This window comes from Spinacia oleracea, chromosome 4 (assembly GCF_020520425.1).
Source record: "Spinacia oleracea cultivar Varoflay chromosome 4, BTI_SOV_V1, whole genome shotgun sequence".
Taxonomy (NCBI): domain Eukaryota; kingdom Viridiplantae; phylum Streptophyta; class Magnoliopsida; order Caryophyllales; family Amaranthaceae; genus Spinacia; species Spinacia oleracea.
The window spans coordinates 16,696,580-16,719,206 of record NC_079490.1 but is presented as its reverse complement, the minus strand read 5'-3'; positions in this window follow the sequence as shown (position 1 = coordinate 16,719,206).

Here is a 22,627-nt window from a genome sequence, read left to right as displayed (position 1 = left end):
ATATACTTAATTACAAAGAGTTGATTTATGGTATTATCCAGAGCGGGAGCATACGACACATTGATAATGTAAGATTTTCGCCTTCTTCTTCGCAAAACGACAGTTTTTAAAGTGTATAAGGCACTAAAGGGAGTGCCATCATAGTCAAAATAAATATAGGAAACAGTGAACTATTCTCTTCCGAATCTGTCATCTCTACTTCATAATAGAAAACGTATATGAAACCCTTATCCATGCAAAAACATTTACAAATAAAAATATATCAGTATCATTCAGTTTAGTTGAAGCACCGACAAGGATTCTCACTGAATACAACACCAAAAGACCGATCAAAAGTAACGAGCAAGGGTGTTGCCTCAATAGCTTATTTTGCAAACCAAAATGCTAAAACAATGCCACTGTTGAATCGATCCGCCACCGGCCACAATGAAGCTACTATATGAGCCTCACTCAGAAATGGCCAACATATGACTTGGATGAGTAATTGAATACATCTAAAATTATGGGAGCCCAACTCCCACTTCAACTCTATGTAGTCTACTCATAGGTTTTTTTTACCAGGAGACTAGTTTGTATTTGATCGAGGGGGCAACCAATAATGATTCTAGTATCAATCAACATTCAAACCAATAACAAGAGTTTATCACGAACAGCTAAAACAAGAGTTTATCATTATCAGCTAACATTACTTCGTTTCGTTTCCACTGCTGGTCTGCAAATAGGATTGGAGCATCCATGAACTCATAAGTCCCTTTGTGTTCGAGGGCATCTTTGTACGATGTAATTTGATCTCCTAACCGTTCACAGCGCATTTTGTTACACTGTGAAGCAACTGTCTTATTAGCCTGTACATACACATTAATAGTGCAGGCTATGCGTAAAGCATATTGTATATGAATACCTCCATGAGATGAGAGGCGATACGACACAGGGAATTAGGTTATTTACTTTAACAACACGAGAATATAGATTTTCATATCTATGGGAATTTATAAATCCTAAGAGTCTCCTTTACCTACTACACTCAATAAAAACATGACATAAACAAACTACACAGAAACAGGTATGTGGAAAGTTTTGTAGGATCGCGATAACCTATCTTCACTACACAAATCAACACCAGACCTAGTTTTAGTCCGAACAGTAGGCCTTATTTCACGCCTTAACCCTAAAATATTTAGCTACAAGGATTTGTAAGTGTCTGCAGAGCACAAAAAAAACATTTACCAATGCTCTGAGTTTCCTCACTAAAGGAAGCATATATTCTGACAGAAAGGAAAATCATTGAGCAAATATTTTCTATGAACAATGTCCAAAAGACAGGTTGACCAGTGACCACTCAATGTCAAAGTTTTTCCAAAATCAATACAATGAGCCATCTACCACAAGTCCATAACTACTCGACAACACTTTTCTCATGCACAATCTAAGGTAAACCCCATCATCACGAATTTCTCAAATTTGGTAAGCTTACCAAAGACATCAGGAAATGGGCCATAACTAATTGAGAACTGCTCGAATGCCATGCCAGGTAGAGTAATTGGAAAAGTCATTAGGCTCATGCCCTGAAGATTGCACGTTCGAATCCTGCCCTAGATAAAGCTCGGGAGAAAGCCAATTGTCACCTACGTGCTTATATTGAACACAGATAAAGCTCAAAGATCACCTCTGCCTATTGCTGCTTCCTCTTCTTCCTTGACTTTCAGCAGCTGAAAATACATTTTTCTTGTTAAAAACTAATACTTCGAATAAAGTTAAGCTTTTTCTTGCTATCAGTCAAATGTTCAACTATACTTTTAAAGGATTTCCCACCATGTGACTTCCTACTGCTTGAAAACATAAGGATTTTCCCACACAATATGACAATACCGCTAACAAGATGCACTCTGAGTGTTGGAAATCATAGTCTTTGTTTGATGACAATTGACAACTGCCAACAAATTACCATATTAGCCAAAGAGCCTCAAAGACTGGCACATTTAACTTTACTTCTCCAACAAGCTTCTTTTATTGTGTATAAATGAGTCAACTGAGACAAAGGTAATTAAAGCTATTTTCTTTCACTCTAAGCAAGGCAGAAGGAGGGAAGTAAATTCTAGCGGTTCTGCTACAGATGCGGTAAGCTAATAATAAGTAATAACACCACAAAGACTGGTATTCTTGTATGTGGCTCAAAATAGTTTTAGTACATTTTTCCAACTCATAAAGTGAAAACTAACAGCATTAGCACTGTAACATAAAGCTAAGCAAACATAAGTATAATTTTTAAGCATTCAACAATGCATGTGGAACTATAGACATGCAGACAGGCAGACAAACAGAGACGGAGGAGAATGTGAGACAAACCATAGTATAAGTCTTCCCGGAATGAGTTAGCCCCTAAGAAAATACAGATACATTATAGCCATCCAATGCAGACTGTATAAATGATTTAACATCAGCGAGGACTTCAGCCGCAGCAAAATATTACCTTTTATAAAGATACTACTAAAGCATGCCTCTAAACCATTTAAACTAAGAAAGTATATTTCTAGCTTACATTGTCCAACATGAGAACCCTAGACCCGGCCAAGCTCAAAATCCTGTTTAGGATTGGTCAATGTCTCGTTGTCAGTATTAACTCAGACAGTATTTTCATCAGGAAATTCAACAACAGAGGGTGGAGAATCCGTTCAAAGTTAACACTGATAGCACCCAGTCTATATAAAGCATGAACTCTGTAAAGCCAAATTAGTGCTGGTATCTTGATAGGTTGGGGTAACCTGAGAAATTATATCAGGGTAATATACCAAGTTTTAGACGGCCTAACACCAACCCAGTTCTACAGGTATTGTGTGATAGTTCAAGTCAGTCCAACTGATATACTTAACTGAATGAATGGAACAGTCCAGCCCACTTTTACACAACGACAGAACCATATCTAACCCAAAACAACTTGATACAGTAAAAACAACCACCAATACCATATCCCTGGTATCATTATATAAATAAATACTTAATATCAAAACTCAAAAATATTGTCCATAAATTCAACAGTGATATGCCACTCAGCATACCTGAGGACGTTTTGAATATATATACGTTTTCTCTGAATCAATCTGCTTATAACATTGTTTGCTTAACATTTTCAGTAAATAGGTTCTAACACTGATCGTTTTTTAATCAATAACATCAGTACATATCAGTGCTAAAGAATCGTTTCATGATCAATTTATATTTACTGCATTCTTCTCAGCATTAGAGTATCATTTCCTCCATCAAATCAATAGATTGCAAAGATAACTATTACTTGTAGATTAATTCGGGGAAGAACATACCCAAACACTTGTGCCACAAGTCCTTCTTATTCCGTACTCCATCCCAGTATAAACAGCAGCAACGGTCCCTGGCTCCCTGCAGAGTATAAAAATAACAGCCCTCAAGTTTCAAAACAATTAACACTTTTGTAATGTTTGTAGTTTGTACTGTAGAAGTAAAGTTAGCAATTACCCCAATATGCTCCTTCTTTGAACATCAAGAACAAATCCTCGGAATTACTGAGAGAAGCACGGAAGTGGAGATGTTTCAAGCGAGGAAAACGAATACGTGACGCTTTTAAAACTTGTTTGAGACCAAGGTTGACATCCAGCTTCAACACCTCTAGCATTTCAAATGTGAAATTTTTTGCCGGCAGCTGACAATCCCTTGGTTCCCTCAACTGAATGCGAAGGTCAAGCTCCATGAGGCCACAACGGCTTAACAGAAAAGAGATTTACTCCCTCAAAAAGAAAAGAGATCCACGCGTTAATTTGCATGGATTTCAATTCCGGGATACAATTGTTGTTTTCCAAAAATGAGCCTCATCACTGTGAAAGTATCTGGAAGCGAAGGCAGCGCCAACGCGAAGTCGATACCTGCTGAGATACAGAGATTGGTATGCATGGATGACAACATCCACAAAAGTCTTGAAAGTGGGGAAACATTCAATTGCATAGCGATGTTGCGAACAATGAGATATAGGTGAGTCTACGAAGTTGAGGGTCATAATCCAAGAGAAAACATGCTTCATTCGGTTACACACCACACACAAATAGGAGCAGCATCCTTGGTAGGAAGCAAAGAAGTATCAGAATCAACCATTCATCTGGTAAACGGCTGAACGGATGAACATATCTACCCTACCACTGATGTTTGGCACTTTCTTCATGATAAAATCCGTGATCGTAAACCCTGAATACAAAATATATGGAGCACCTCATTAATCTGATTAACATATCTACACTACCACTAATATTTAACACATTCCTTCCATGATCGTGCAACCGACCAGAAGGCAAAAGACCTAAATGTGCAATTAGAATTAGTGACTTTAATATATGGCCCCGCACCAATACCAACATAATTTTAACTATAGGCAGCAGACTCAGTAACACCAGAACAGTTGCACCTAAATTTAAACCACGAATTATTATTATATTCTAAACACCAGAACTCACTATATGCTCAAATAATTATTATATGTGATACATTAGCATATTAGAGAAAAGTAATATTACCCATACTCAAAACTAATGTATAGATATGAGAAAACTAAGAGAATCAATTAACGTGTTAGGTTTCAGAACAAAATACCAGGGAGTTGGGCAGGGAGAGAAGTGCGGTGGGGTTGCGGCAGATGCCAGAGGGTTGGTTTGCAGCGCGCGCAGAAGGTGTCACAGAGGATCAAAGAAGTTATTAATGGACAAGGCCTTTGGAAATTGACCTGGTTCAAGCTCCGACTCACCCCCTGTCAAAAGAACCCTATAAAAAATTTATATACACAAAAATCCTAGAAATATTAGCAAATTTACTCAAATATACTTTTAAGAAAAAAGCAACCCCGGTAATCTAAAATAATCGGAACAATAACGGGAAAAAATTAAAGAAAATTTATAATCAATACCACTGCGAAGACAAGTGCTAGCTTCAACAATAATGTTGATGTTGAAGAGAACGCCATCATATCGAAATTCAGACTTAGTAGTAAAGCTAATCAAACTGTCGAGGTATGAATGTAGATCTTCCATCATTGAAAATTCACTTATGGTTTTCATATGACTGGTTTATATTCTTTGTAAGCCCACTACTTTTGCGCCTAGCTGAAACCAAGAAGCTCATGCAATAACTAAAAGAAGTACCATATCACCATTGATTTCGCAAACTTAGTTGTATACAGATCATAATAATGACGCCAAAGAAATTGATGTAGCTAAAAAGATCCTCAATTAAGTTCCAAAAATACAGAAATTGAAGAGAAACTTAATACGAAGAGGAAAATTGACCTAAAAATTGAAGAAAATGAATATGGCATGAGCTATGCCCCATTTCCTACATGACACATTGTACTAATCTATGCCAAATGGTTAGTGTAATGGTCTCCAAAGTCCCAGTAAATATTATTCCAATCCACTTGATTGATTATAGTCTAGCGCACTCTAACCTTAATCTACTTTAAACAAATACAACGACTCTATATTAATATTAAGAAACCTGCTTAAATCTTAACCTATGTTAATCTACTTAAATCAAATACAGACCCAATCCCTCTGCAAGTCCACTTGGTAGTTTCTTCTGGTTTGACCATCCACGCTCAAAATAGATTCAATTCGTTAATTATCAATCCCCTAAGATTCTACTGTGAATGACACTAAGGTAGAAAAGATCAAACGCACGAATAGTATTTCAAACACACCTAGAACGTATAATAACTTCCCCCAGAAACCCTCACAGCCACCCCACCCCCAATCACTTAGGTGCACGATCCATGAACCAGTTGAGTAACAAGTTGAGTATTGCCACTTTTCATGGGGAATTCCATCGGAAGATTTTTAATCCATCCATGAGCACTGCACTGCATTTCATCAGCGCTTTTGCTATAATAGAATTAGACCGGGTACCCAAAGGTTCTGGGATCGGTTCCAGAGAATGAGAACCCGGTACTAACCGGAATGTGAAACAGATAAGATTAATTGTATGAGAAAAAGACATAAAATTATACCAAGGAGAATATAAAAAGGAGAGAGGTAAACAGGAAATATTCAAAGACGAATATAATCCCGGGTTTGTCTTGATATGGAGACTAAATGTCACAGAAACGAACATATTCAAAGATGAAAAGAGACCTAAAACATAGTCCAAACTTTGTTGTAATGGTCGAAGTTGATGAGAAGAGACCTAAAACATAGTCCAAACTTCTTTGGGAATTGGTATCCGCAACTTGGATTAGAAATCCATTGAAATTGTTAAAATCAAACAGTGTGTAGCAAAAAGAGAATCAATGAACAAAATGAAATTAATTTAAATACAATACCTACCTTCCTTAAGTTACATGGTCCTCTATCCAAAATGTTTTCACAACCAACAACAATTTTCAAGCTAAAACATTGATGCACATAATATATTTACATAATAGCGAAAGCCAAAGATCAAAGTTCCATAAATCACAGCCATATCTTTGGCTTCCCTCCAAATATTTCAGCATTGAAAGTCAATTACCCAGCAAAGACCTACTATACTGCAGAAAAGCCTTCTGAATGACATGTAAACAAATTTGAGAATGGTGCAAACAGAGAGACGAGAGAGAAGAAATGAATTTTCTCTCTCTTCCTGAATTTTTGGCACAAGTATATAAATTAGGTTTTCGATTTGATCCATATATTTCAATTACCTTTATCATCATGTTTCTAGATTTCACTCATCAAAACTAATAATCAATTAAAAAGAAGTAGAATTAATAATCAAGCAACCAAAGTGCCACAAATCAACAAACAATCAAACACTAAAATCCGTACCCCCCCTTCCCCCCCCCCACACACATGCATTCTCTAAACAGCACTCCGTTGTCGCCAATCTAGCCTTCACTTCTTTCTTTTAAGAGGTGCTTCAGACATAATAAAAGTAACATCAAATACAATTTAACCACAATTACATGGCAAAGAAACTTGCTTATATTCATCATTCAATAACTTTTTCAGATGCTAAGCAAGCCACAACACCGGTATTAAATATAGGGCAAGAAAAAACTACCTGGAACTTACAAATTCAATAAATAACATATCTCTGGGAATGAGGATTCAACGAAGATTCGATTTTTCTTCAGCACCAGCTTCACTTTACCATAATTTGCAGTGGACCCATTGATATATGCATTGATATTCACCTTCGCCAAAGCTTCAAGTTTCTCTTCCTTCTAGCACAGGGTGAAGAATCGATTCTTCACAGCATTATCGATCCTGCATTCGAGATACACAAACATAAAATAAGCACCATTCCAATATGAATGCAAATAGAAAATTCTAAAAGAGCATAACTTACCTCCCAGAGACCACCTTGGCTATTTCAGTCCATCTATTGCTAGCTAGATATCTCTGTACCTGCATAAAATCTACTATTATTGTCACAACTTCATTCAAATAAATAAAAGAAAGGCCTCAATATAAAAGTTACAAAATAATTAATTTGTCAATAGAAAAGTTCCAGATATTTAATTTTTTGAGCATCACAAAGCAAAAAATGCCTATTTTCTGAAGGATACGCCTTAACAAACTTCTTAACCTGATATCCAAGAAAGTAAAGGCCGGAGGACATGTATCTTTACAACACTATAAGAAAGTTGTCACCTCATGCAATGTCAAAGTAGGTGCATAAATAAAAGGGTTCTTGCTTGTCTTATTATGTTGGCTCATTACCTTAAAAATGTTACCAACCCCTATCATCAAAATTGAACCCCGTCAGACTCCTTTACATGTTCAGATTACAAAACCCCATTTCTACTATAAAGGCAAAAAAACACACGGACGAATAGGACACAGATGAAGCAAACAGAAAAAGTGTATTCGGAAACTTAAATCAACTCAGGGTCCCATAATTTAGAATGTAGAATGAACCAAATTTCTTTTTTATTCCACAGTTAAGAAGATTTTCATGCAAGTAACAACATGTAATTCTTGTTACCTTCTTCTATCAACTTCTGACGCCCAGATGGTTCGAGATTTCCTTTCTTCTTGTTTGCCACCAGATTTTTTTCCAAAGAAGTTGCTCAACCTCCCGCTCTATGTGAGTGACAATTAGCTAAATTCAGAAACGTGCTTCCTTAATATAAGAACCCGTTTTCAAAAGCTGACGCGATCTCCCTCAAATCTGCGAGAAAATTACAGAAATTCAGAACAATGGACAACACCAAACAAAACCCTAAAAATTGGACTGCAAAAATAATTTTCAATTAAACAAATCCTAGATACCAGAGCTTGTGCTCGAGTGTTCCAGAGACAAGATGTATTCAAGAAATCAGCTAAAATCCCTAGATTACCACAGATTGAGGCAATGCTTCAGCACTATACTCAAATTTCACAAATATAGTTAGAAATATACTCACAATTATAGTTAGAAATGTACTCAAAAATTGAGGCAAATGCTTCAGCACTATACTCAAATTTTTCAAATATACTCAAATTTTTTGTCCCTAGATTACTACAAAAAATATCAGCACTATTACACGTTAGAAGAAGCATGAGCTTTTTGGCTTTACCCCGTCTTTCGTAAAGGGGTGACACGTCCTTGATATTTTTAATATCATTTCTTTACGAATAGAGAAAAAAAGAAGAAAAATCAGGTTGATCGCTTTGGCAACGTCAATGTGCTGACACTGAAACATAATGGGTCCTAACAATGGCAAGCTCCCACCAAATTTTGGATTCTAATTGGTTGGTATCACTACTAAGCATGGGATATGGTATAGTGAAAGCTCCATAAAACTTGTTCAGCAAGTGAAGCTTAAAAGAGTACTCGAAGTATGATTTCCACTTGTCAGATAGGCAGAAGAAAAGTGCACAAGTTAAAAACACTCCGGTTGACAGAATACCAACTTATAATAGCATCAAATGATTGAGCTTTTAGTGAAACAAATGCCAGAAATTGAAAGTAGAGAATCCCAAACAGCTATTATGCATTTAATGTTATTCCACAAACTGCATTGGAAAAACTATAGAGCAATTGACCCGAATAACTGTCCCAGAATTTCGCAATGCTAAATCATTCCCATTAATGGCAGATTGCAGCATCTGGTAAAGAGAAACAACTACCCATGTCCTGCAGTTTCGAGAATATTGCAGCTCTCTAGAGCCAACCCTTTTGGTAAGTCCTTCTTTTCCGTGTATTCATTCAGATTACGCACAATTGTCTTTGTTGGAGTTTTTGCAACTCCATGGAACTTCATAAAACTTGTCACATAAACTGTTACTGCTGACAGTGCAGGACCTTGTGAACCCTCATCCAACAATCCAGATACTACATACCAAATCTTATACCACCAATATGAACTGCAATAAAATATGCAACAAGAAAGATCAATCTAATAATTACATCAAAGTGAACACATGATCCTGTTCTTGCTAATACATGAAATCATTTAAAAATTTAAAAAGAGCGGGAGATGCAAAAATCATTTTAAAAAAAGAGTTATAGACAGGGAAAAGAGGAAAGAAAATACATAAAAAAAACCCAACCCTAGATATCAAAATTATTAAAATGCAAACAAAAATAGAAATTACACCTCTTGATCAAGATGTCTCGACGCGAGAAGAAAGCCTAGGACGATCAGTGAGAAGCTCGTATTATCAACCTGAATAGAGGGTAAAATAAAAAGCAATCAGGTCAGTTACATGGCCTTCGGTGATAAATAAAAGCTTGAAAACAATATAGGACATGAATAGGAAAGAGAACAAACCAGCTCTTTAGTTCTACTTAGGTGCTGCAGATACCAATTTAGCAGCTCGAAATGTCCCTAAAAACATGAAATTTATATGCTTAGGAGAGTTCCCTTGTGTATGACGTGCATACAAGACAAATAATTATGAGAATTGTGACAGTGACTTGAGTTTTGAGTTATGTTAGGAGATAGAAAGAGAGAGATTTGAGTTATATTAAACAAAGATCCTCAACACAAGGTACATACTTCTCAAAAGACACAGACAAGAACCTAGTATGACAAATCCTTTTATCTAAGTTTTTTTTTTCACAAATATCAAATAAGCTTTAAGTAAGTTACATGTCGGGATAACATAGTAGTGGCATCCCCGTGAGGAGAAGTTGTAGCAGGAGGAGGATCTGTCGAATCATCAACAGGCACATAGATAGCCTGAACAGAAGTAATAGAACCCTTATTGGTCGTTGTAATACACTCTTGTGGACCTCCAAGATCAGTATCCAAGTTAGGTTGGTAACCAACAGCCGAGGGAATACATCCAAGTAAAGCAGACACCTCTGACTTAGCCTAGAATCAACAAAAAAAAGGGTTTGCATAAATCAAGAGGATCATTCCACGGAAGATTCACATTGAGCAGAGAAGTTCTTTGACAGGAAACCATACTTGGGTAAAACGGAAAATGTTGTCAATAAAGAGCAGCACATCTTGTCCCTCAGCATCACAGAAGTGCTAGCAACAGTCAGTCCAGTAAGACCAACACGGGCACTAACTTCGGTAAACTTTCTGAGATCGATTCGCCTACCACACTGTACACAAATCATCTGATGTTCATTGATAAAATATAATGACATGGTAGCTGCTCACTATTAATCAACTGGACAATCTCTAATCTAACAACCGCGAGAAAAGAATCAAAAGCAAACACACAAATATCAGAAGAACAAATCCAGATCCAATGATCCTCAGAACAGATCTAAAATCTGAAACGCAAATCAACAAAACTCTATATAGCTGGGTGCTGTGTAATATTTCAAAACAGACCACACGAGCTAAAGATTTCAATCCTCTATTTAATAAAAGTAATAAATTATTCAAAACTTAAACAACAACTCAGACCTCACATCTTCATGGAAGTATTGAAAGCATCTTAAGTGGATCACAACAAACAAAAACTTCAATATGAACTCATTTCAGTAAGGGTATGAAGATGGTCGTGTTGTATGTTTTTTTTTAGCAAACCACATTCAAGCACAAACTGGAAAGGCGAGCACTTTTAGAGTTACACTCTTCTTATAATTATAGTAACAAAAGTTATTAAGACTACAAGATCACCGGAATCAAGAGCACAAATAAATCGCAATTTTCATTCCATTAGAGCATCAATCCGAGTATATATTTATTCTTTTACTACCAAAATTAAACTAACATGCTAAACTAAAATCAGCTGCAAAACAAAAAAATACAGCAATTCATACCGCTGACTTTGCTCATTAGACAACTGTCGAACCTCAGATATCTCGTTGCCTCTGCTGCAACAAAGAGTGTAGAAAATTACAAGTAAGAGACGTCAAGACCAGACAAAACAATACAACACAAAATGAATCCTAACTAATCCACTCACCTTGCAAAAATTCAAAAGAAAATCAAAGAAAAAAGGTAAGAAACGTATAGGATCATTACCAAACAGATAAAGCGAACCTGAAAAGCCGAAAGTAACAAGAGTCTGGATCAAATACTTGATACAATGCTCCAAATTGTTCACAACCGTAAAATTTATGTTACTGTCATCAAACATATCACAAGCAATTTCTAGAATTCATGTCACTGTCATCAAAAATCACAATCAGTTTTTTGAAATAAAAAAAAAATCAAAATCAAAACCCTAACTTCAAATTGAGTTCGGCTTTGACGATGAAGCTCATCTTTTTAGCAAACTCAACCACTAACCCAATTACTACAAAGTGAAAAGTTTAAAATACCTTGCACAAAGACGGATCAAGAGCTCGTAGTTTCTCCGGTTTCATTCCCTTTCTGTTAAACACCCAAACCCTGAATTTTATATCTCTGCATAAATCCTAATCATGATCCTTAAACCTAAACCTAATCTAAAGAAAAATTACGAAACTAAGAGAAATTACCATAGAACGCGGAGATGAGAATATTTAACATAACTGTTAGGTTATGATACATATGACAATTCATAAATCATGCGGAAAAACCATTTAGCCAGGAATACATATTATTTACACATAATCATATAGCATAGTTTAGATGCATACTCTTTGTTGCGTGCCTTCCCTAGCTGCGCCCGAACCGAACAAGAACAAGTCTTTAGGACTCCAAGTGTCGTCCCTCCGTAGATAGTCCACAGCACGTCCGGATCCGCCTTAAGATTGACCAACTAGAATCGCCCTTAAGGTACTAAAAATTTCGGCACTTTTGAGCAAGGAATGTGTCTGAATTTTTCTCTCAAAAACTCACTTTGAATACTTGAAAACTTGTTATAAATTGTGAACCCAGGCCACATATTTATAGGGGTATGGAAAGAGAATTGGAATCCTATTAGGATACGAATTAATTAAATTAGAATCCTAATGAAACTCTTATTTAATTAATTTATCAAACAGAAATAGGAATTTAATCATTAAACGAATCCTGTACGTTTTAGGTTTCGTATGTGAACACAAACACCCACGCACGCACAGCAGCCCACGAGGGGCGCCATGCGCGCGGGCGCACAGCCCGAGCATCGCAGCCCACGACTGTCGCAGCCTTGGGCGCGCGCTGGGCCTGCCTTGCGGTGGGCCTGGCGCAGCCTTGGGCTGGTGTGTTGTGGCGCGCGTTTCCCTTGCTGGACGTGGGCCTGGCTTCGTGCTGGGCCTTCGTCTAGCAAGCTCGTCCGATGCTAATTCGTACGACGCGCTTCCGATTAATTTTCCGATTCCGGAATTCATTTCCGATACGAACAATATTTAACATTTCCGATTCCGGAATTAATTTCCGTTTCGAACAAATATTTAATATTTCCGTTTCCGGAATTATTTTCCGATTCCGATAATATTTCCGATTCAGACAATATTTCCGTTTCCGGCAATATTTCCGATTCCGGCAATATTTCTATTTCCGATAATATTTCCCGATACTGTTAGGTTATGATACATATGACATTACATAGATCATGCGGAAACAACCATTAACCCAGGACAACATATTATTTACACATAATCATATAGCATAATTTAGATGCATACTCTTTGTTGCGTGCCCTCCCTAGCTGCGCCCGAACCGAACAAGAACAAGTCTTTAGGACTCCAAGTGTCGTCCCTCCGTAGATAGTCCACAGCACGTCCGGATCCGCCTTAAGATTGACCAACTAGAATCGCCCTTAAGGTACTAGAAAATTTCGGCACTTTATGAGCAAGATGTGTGTTTTAATTTTCTCTCAAAAAACTCACTTTTGAATACTTTGAAACTTTTTTTTATAAATTGTGAGCCCTAGCCTCATATTTATAGGGGTATGGAAAGGGAATCGAAATCCTATTCAGATACAAATTAATTAAACCTAGAATCCTACAAGAACTCTAATTTAATTAATTTATCAAATAGAATTAGGAATTTAATCATTAACCGAACTCTGCACGTTTTAGGAAACGTGCACGAACACAAACACTTGCACACACACGCACGGCAGCCACGATGGGCCCCATGCGTGCGCGCGAGCAGCAGCCCACGCAGCGCCCGCGTGCGCTGCGCGCTGCGCGTGCTGTGCGCGCTGTGCGCGCTGCGCAGCCTGCTGGGCCTGGCCTTGCGCTGGGCCTGGCGTGGCTGTTTGTGCGGCACGCTTGGCTTGCTGGGCGATGGCCTGGCTTCGTGCTGGGCCTCGTCCGGCAGTCCTCGTCCGATGCTTATTCGTACGATGCGCTTCCGATTAAATTTTCCGATTCCGGAATTCATTTCCGATACGAACAATATTTAATATTTCCGATTCCGGAATTAATTTCCGTTTCGAACAAATATTTAATATTTCCGTTTCCGGAATTATTTTCCGATTCCGGTAATATTTCCGATTCTGACAATATTTCCGTTTCCGGCAATATTTCCGATTCTGGCAATATTTCCATTTCCGATAATATTTTCCGATACGTACCATGTTTCCGTTTCCGGCAACATCTACGACTTGGATAATATTTATATTTCCGATACGATCCATATTTCCGTTTCCGGCAATATCATCGTTTCCGGAGTATTCATTTCTTGCCTGTGACGATCTTAGCTCCCACTGAAACCAAGATCCGTCGGTTCCGAATATTCATAGATGGAGTATTTAATGCCATTAAATACTTGATCCGTTTACGAACTATTTGTGTGACCCTACGGGTTCAGTCAAGAGTAAGTTGTGGATTAATATCATTAATTCCACTTGAACTGAAGCGGCCTCTAGCTAGGCATTCAGCTCACTTGATCTCACTGAATTATTAACTTGTTAATTAATACTGAACCGCATTTATTAGACTTAACATAGAATGCATACTTGGACCAAGAGCATTATTTCCTTCAGTCTCCCACTTGTCCTTAGGGACAAGTGTGCATTTCCTAATTCCTTTGTCGCTCGATGCTTGCTCTTGAACATAAGGTAAGAGTTGTCATCCTTATTATGTCCAGAGGTGTTCCTCGGTTTCAGAGTTCAACTGATCAAATAAACAGATAATCATAACCTATGATTCATCCGAGCACGGCCATGCATTTCACAGTTTCTAGCTCTCCGAGTGGCCTTGTACAACTTTTAAGCATCTCATCCCGATTTATGGGAGGACAATCCCAATCTTGCGATCTTGAGATTAGACTTCGTTTGATAGGTGATTACCTGAGCGTTGCCTTTATAGCCTCCTTTTACGGTGCGACGGTTGGTCAACGTCAAAGCAACCAGTTCTCAAACAAGTAATCTCAAATCACTCAGGTATTGAGGATTTAGTGTCTAATAATTTAATGAAATTTACTTATGACAGATTTTCATCTCTTACAGTAAAGTTTCATAGGTCTTGTCCGATACTAGTCTTCCCAAAGTAAGTATCTATGCAAATGATTATGACATTGCCATGTCCACATAGTTCAAGAAACAGAACTACTAGTCATCTTGCATTCTAATCGTCTAACGTTTTCTATGCGTCCAATTTTATAGAAAACTCCGATTAGGGACCATTTTCAACCTTTGACATTCAAGTTCACTTGATAGACATTTCTTAGTCACAGGACATGTCCTGACAGTCTATCTTGAATATATCGTCAAATTTGAAGGGACTCATCATTTAATACTAAACCAAGATTAAATGGAATATGAAAATACATTTCATATATGATAAATGTTCAACCCCATTGTTTTACAACCATGGACCTCAAACCCATCTTTAAAACAGTTCATGGAATTCAAAGCTATGCTTGATTTCCAGTGCTACAACGTGAGTGTTGCTTCTCACTTGTTGCATAGGTTTAGTTATCATGCTTTGCCAATCTTAATATCCTTTTCATCGAATGTTCTTCGAGATATGATGATAAGATCTTTTCGAGTTTGTTTATTATGTGATCTAGTCTTTCTTACTTCGATGGTGGTTTTACTCATTTTTCAATGAAGAACCATCAAGTTAGCAGACGTTTTTCTTGCTTCAAGAGTGGTTCTACGCATTTTTCAATGAAGAACCATCAAGCCAGCAGATAGGTGATCTACCCAAGTTCAGTGAAGAACTTTAAACAACCCTGTTTTATTGCTTCTTAGGCAATAATTACTTTTACTTCAACTGTATAGGTTGCTAGTGATGCTTTGTTTGGATTTACCTATCCAGGCAGTTCATAGATATGTGGAAGATTCTCCAACTATATCTTAGAACATAGAAATTATTATTTTAATTTCCCACGCAACAACTCATGGTCTCCAACCCATGTTGCCATTTCAAAACACGATGCTCTATAGCTCGTCCTTATCAATGGTTAACTCCAAAGGGTCTTGCTTGATCCTTTGCCAGTGTTTATGTGTGTAGCATCAATATTTAGCATATCTTTATTTCCTTGAATCAAGAACTATTCCTATGTACCTTTTCAAGTATCATAAGTATTCTTGATCTCAATCTAGTTGATCTTCACTTAGATCAATAGAGATTGGTATATGTTCGTCATGCCTAAAGTCATACGATACGTTTTTGGCGATCCTCATATTATATCATACATGATAAATTCTTTTGGAGAATAATTCCCAATTGAATTCTATTCATGTAACTTTAGCTTATCTAGTTTCAGTAGATACTGAATTCGGCTAAATTCTTTGACATATAATATAGGTTAAGAATCTCATTTAGACTCTTTGATGTTTAACTTAGTAAATGCTTATACATAGTTCAAACATTCTTTACTTAGATTTATTCACATGGGTCGAATATCTCCAATGGAGACTTTCGTGTTTGATTTAGTAAATGCCATTACTTAATCTAAAACAATATTATAAGATCTTTGTAAATAGATCTTAATACCCAATATGTACTAAGTTTCGCCATGGTCCATCATTGATGAATAATTTCAAATCTAAGTCATTAGCATTTGAATGTTATTTCACAATAGAGAGATATGTGTGTGATACACATAGGACCAAATAAGTTTTTATGTACTCCCACTAAACTTCTTATACATCTATAAGAATCATGTATATTTTATGAAACTAAAATACTTATTAGCTTCACTAAAATACAATTCCAATTCCCAATTGCTTGCTTAAATCTGTACTTAGATTTCCTAAGCTGGCATTCATTTCAAGCATTATTTGGATCCACAAATCCTATGACATGCCATGTACATAGTTTTCTTCCAACATTTGATTGAGGAATATGTTTTGTCATCCAATTGCCATATGTACCAATATGCAATCATTGCTTGATTTATAGACTTGAGCATTACGATTATGCATGAGGTTTCAACACAATTCATGCCATGAATTTGCTTGTAACCTTTTAGCAACTAATCTAGCTTTGTGTTGTGAACATAATTTCATGTTTGATGGTTTTTATCCTTAAAACAGACTTGCAACCAATAGGTGTGAAACTATTCTTGCAAATCAATAAAATTTCAATTTTGTCATCAAAACATTGAGTATGTTTTATGGCCTCTAACCATTTAAAACATTTGAGTCTATATATGGCCTCTAACCATTTTAGGGAATCTGGGTTTCGTCATAGCTTTCTTACAGGTCACAAACTCATTAATCTACATGATAATAGTTTGACTGTAAGTTGTAGGTTTCTTCACTATCTAATAGAAGAATTGCATAGTTTCAGTGACCTGAACTCTATGCCTACTTTGGGTATAGAACATCAAACAAATAGAATATCAATAGCCACTTAAAAGTCCTTTGAATATTCTGTTCTCCTTGAAGCACTTGTAAAGTCTTCTAAGAGATGTCTATTCTTTAAAAGCCACTTCTAAAGTCCTTAAAGAATACGTTCGGGTTTTCTGAAGCACTTCGAAAAGCCTCCGGAATGTCCGTTTATGTTTGTTGTTCGCCTCGAAAACTTTCGAGGTCTATTTTCTCCCACTTGTCATTTTGGAAACGAATCTCCAAAAGGACATCATTTCGAGCAAACAAACATTATGTTCTCAAAAATTCGTGGTAGAAACAATACCCTTGTGTCTCATTTGAATAAATCACAATGAAACATATATCTATACTTGGGCCTTAGTTTGTCGAATGACAAACACTAAGCTCCCACTGAGTTTTGCAACTCTCTAGATATATTTTATGAAAAGTTATTCTGAATTTACTTTTCAATAGCTTTGACGAATTTTGGTTTAGTTTGGTGGTAGTTGAGCATTTTGTTTTAGAAATTATAGGAAAAGTCTTTATGATTCATCATTGATCGAATCAAGTACTAATTGACTTCGATCATTCCAACGTAGATATGCCATATCTTATGGAGCTAGATTGTGAAATTACAACACACAATCATTGATGATCATATTTGGTCTCAAGTAATCATTAACATGATCTAACCTAGATCTTTATGATTTCTTACCAAGTGGATTTTATACTTCTGAATCTTTGAACTAGCCAAACAGATTCAACTTATATCACATTTGAGTAAATAAACCTATATTCACTCAAATCCATGTGAAATAATAAAGTCATAAAATCTTTCTTTAGCTTTGAACTCCATTGTCTAGGCGTTCTAACAATAGTTCATATCTTTTGTTACTTTCAACAAGTAAGACTAGTTGTCTTAAAATGATCTAGAAATCAATCAACTTTCAGAAGTCCATCAAAATAGAGCTTATGAATGTTAACTTGTTGATATGGTCTAAGCAACAATGCCAAAGATTTGTGGAACTCAAATCAAGGGGTTGATTTGAACCTAGTAAAGTTCTTTAAAGAGTTGTTTGTTTTAATCAAGCATATTGACTCAACCTGTAATTGACCATTTCATTCAAATAAACAAACAAACATTGTTTTTGTTTTTCTTTGAATGTGAGTCTTTCTGTGTTTGAAGCAGAAATTTAGGTATGCTGATTATGGAACAAAATAGCCATTAAGTTCCAGCCTTTGAAAGGACTTAAAACAAACTAGATGACCCTACAACTAATGTAGCATTGCCATGCTTCATTTCCCACTTGTAGGTCATTAGTGTATCCTAGCTTCCATTGTTTGAGTTATTACCGAAGTAAGAACCTCAAGCGGTATATGATACCAAGGAAGTTTGATTGCTAGGTCACTTCTCTTTAAACATAAATTTATAGGTAGAAACGGAATCGTAATTCCTTTCATTTGTTCCTCGTTTTCCTATTTCTTGTACCCTTTCTTATAGTCTTAAGAATTGAATTCTTTAGTGTTGACTTTTATACTTTGTTAGACATGTCCAATGTCACCAACAAGGTTCTTTACCATTTTAATTTATTTTGAATATTTTGTTTCAACTAGATGATCTTACCAGAAGCTTCTAAAGTTCTCTAAGCATCGATCTATTCGAATGTCTAGGGACTAGACTCATTCGAGAATTAAATGGACAAAGATATTAGGTTGTTTAACCATTGGTAAAGCTGAGCGTATTAAACTCAATGCTTTATGATCTCAAAACTACAGTGTATTTTGAATTCACAAGCACCAATTGGTTTGCCATTCGATTTTGATATTCGAAAACAACCATAAAAGTCGATATAAGAAACGTACATTTTAAATTGCTCACTTTCTCTCTTTTCCGTGAATCGTTCTTGGATTCACTACCAATCGAGGAAATTTACTGTTACCTTTCTAAAAGGATTTATTGCAGTGCAAGATATTTAATTATAAACAATAATTAAAACATACATTGAAGCATGCAAAGTCTAAACATTTATCATGAATAATAACTTGAAATTAAAGCAACCATGCAATTCAAACAAGTTATTAGCATTTTATTCGATTTTATTGTTCCGGCAGGTGTGAATAAAATGATTCCAAGATCCTAAAATCATTGAAGAACTAAGCACAGTTTGTCGACTTAATCCTAAAACATCTTAGGTAAGCAAAAGCCTTTTGCTAATAGTCTAGAAACTACTCTTGGTTGATAGGTACGTCTAAGAACTTGTTAGGTAAACCTATCGATTTTGCCACGACATAAAAGGACTCCTTACTTATATCGTTGAGTTTCACCAAAACTAACATGTACTCACAATTATTTGTGTACCTTGCCCCTTTAGGACCAATAAGTAACACCTCGCTGAGCGAAAACTATTACTAGATTGATGTAAAGGATATCCAAGCAAGTGTATATTTTGGCATGGCACCTTATAACTCAATTTTTAAGTTTGGAACTTAAGGCTCTTACTATGTTGGTTAGATTTTAAGTGAACTAAAATCCTTAATCATGCAACATAATCAAGCTTTGATCTTATGCATTTTAAGACATATTTAAAAGCAATAAATAACTTAAAACATGCATAAGATAAATGTGATCTAGTATGGCCCGACTTCATCTTGAAGCTTTGACTTCAAAGTCCGTCTTGAAAATCTCCGTGGGAGGCACCATTTTCTTCAAATAGGATAAGCTATAACTAATTACAACTATTTGATGGTACGCAGACCATATTTGAATTGAAAAATAACTTTGGTACTTTAGACCAATTACATTCAAATTAATGGTACGCAGACCATATTTTCTATCCTATTTGGGCCATACTAGTCACTTCATAACCTGCAAAACAGTACATATACAATATATACCATTCACCCATTCATTATCATGAATGGCCCACTTAGCTGGTTAGTAAAACACATTATGCATCACGTAAACATTTGCAGCAATTAATCAAGGGCACCAATAATCTACCAATTATTCAGTCCTTATTAATTCTAATCAAGTTGTTTTAACCTTAAGGATTTGTAGACCTAATCAAGAGTTTATGACTAAAAAGCGCTCCCACTTAAACCAATAAATTTATATGCTTTACTAATTTTAAACATAAAAATGTATTTCTAGTCCAACCGGAAACATACAAATTTAATTAAAATTTAAAGCTCATATCAATTTATAATTGAATCCAAAAAGTTTAATTTAATTTCAGTCGTATTTAAATTAATTCATGATTTTAATTTTAGTAAAATAATTAGAATAAATAACATTTATTATAATTACAATATTCAAAATTAAAATCCAAGAAAATAATTTAAATTATTAATTTTAAAATTACGTGAACTGAAATTTTCAAATTAAACATTCAAAACGATCTAATCGTAACGCAAACACCCTATGCGTTGCACGCCCATGGGCCGCACGCACACAGCCATTGCTGGCCATGTGCGCGCAGCCCATGCGCTCGTCGCATAGCTGCTGCATCCCCATCGCAAGCCTTCGCACGCATTGGTGCTCGCTGCGCGCGCCAGCGCTCATCGCACGCGAGCTATCGCTCGCAGTGCGCGCGCGACATCGCTCGCTGGGCGCGCGAGCCATCGCTCGCTGGGCGCGCGACATCGCTCGCTTGTTGTGTGCACGAGCAATGCTGGGCGCAGCGCTCGTGGCACGCGAGCTTGCGCTCGCTGCGCGCGAGGCTGCGCACTCTTGTGCGAGGCAGCGCGCGTTGTGGCGCAGCTCGCTTGCTGCCCACACGCGACTGCCTTGGCTCGCCCTTCGCCTATGCCCATTCGTCCATTGCTCGTGGCACACGACACAAGGCAGGGCTGCTGCCTTGTGCTCGTGCACTACGCCCTTGCTCATTGCATTCGTGCCGCACGGGCGACGAGCTCCCTTGCTCGTCGTCGCATGCCCGCATTATACAACACCCCTTAAGGGTAACACGAAGCGTCCATTGCTTCGTGCGTGCAAGTTTTATGAACGAATCGCATAAAAATTTAAAATTTATATTTAAAATTAATGACAAATTAATAAATAATATTAATTTCATAATTTTAGGGCGAAAAATCGAAAATTTATTATCCAATTGATTTCCGATTGTTATGGATTCAAGTCTAGGTCATAAAAATTTAAAATTTATCATAAATTTACAATTTTTATGGTGGTTTTTAATCATAGGTTTCTAATTAAATTACAATTAATTATGAAAATCAAATTAATTCTAAATTATTCTAATTTTCAACAAATTAATCATAATTACAAATTAGATTGCATAATTAACAAGACTAGGCATTCAAACTTGTTAAACATATGCAGTAGGTCAATCAAAAAATCAAGATTTATCAACAAGAATCGCAAATATTTAATTTAACATCTTAAATTTACGAAATTTTGCATTCGAAAAACTAAAACCTTCGAAAAGTCATAGTTAGGCTTCGAATTTTAGAATGCCTTTTACATGCGGAATTGACACAAAAATCACTCAATTCGGATGAGTAACGAAGAAACTGCCGAAAAACTGCGTACGTATAATTAAATAAACGCAATTTGCAATTAATTAACAATTACGAAAATTAATCACCCCTTTTAATTCTTGCAAATTTGTAATATTTAACCATGTTCATGCAATTTAGATTATGAAAATAATAAGGGGCTCGTGATACCACTGTTAGGTTATGATACATATGACATTACATAGATCATGCGGAAACAACCATTAACCCAGGACAACATATTATTTACACATAATCATATAGCATAATTTAGATGCATACTCTTTGTTGCGTGCCCTCCCTAGCTGCGCCCGAACCGAACAAGAACAAGTCTTTAGGACTCCAAGTGTCGTCCCTCCGTAGATAGTCCACAGCACGTCCGGATCCGCCTTAAGATTGACCAACTAGAATCGCCCTTAAGGTACTAGAAAATTTCGGCACTTTATGAGCAAGATGTGTGTTTTAATTTTCTCTCAAAAAACTCACTTTTGAATACTTTGAAACTTTTTTTTATAAATTGTGAGCCCTAGCCTCATATTTATAGGGGTATGGAAAGGGAATCGAAATCCTATTCAGATACAAATTAATTAAACCTAGAATCCTACAAGAACTCTAATTTAATTAATTTATCAAATAGAATTAGGAATTTAATCATTAACCGAACTCTGCACGTTTTAGGAAACGTGCACGAACACAAACACTTGCACACACACGCACGGCAGCCACGATGGGCCCCATGCGTGCGCGCGAGCAGCAGCCCACGCAGCGCCCGCGCGCGCTGCGCGCTGCGCGTGCTGTGCGCGCTGTGCGCGCTGCGCAGCCTGCTGGGCCTGGCCTTGCGCTGGGCCTGGCGTGGCTGTTTGTGCGGCACGCTTGGCTTGCTGGGCGATGGCCTGGCTTCGTGCTGGGCCTCGTCCGGCAGGCCTCGCCCGATGCTTATTCGTACGATGCGCTTCCGATTAAATTTTCCGATTCCGGAATTCATTTCCGATACGAACAATATTTAATATTTCCGATTCCGGAATTAATTTCCGTTTCGAACAAATATTTAATAT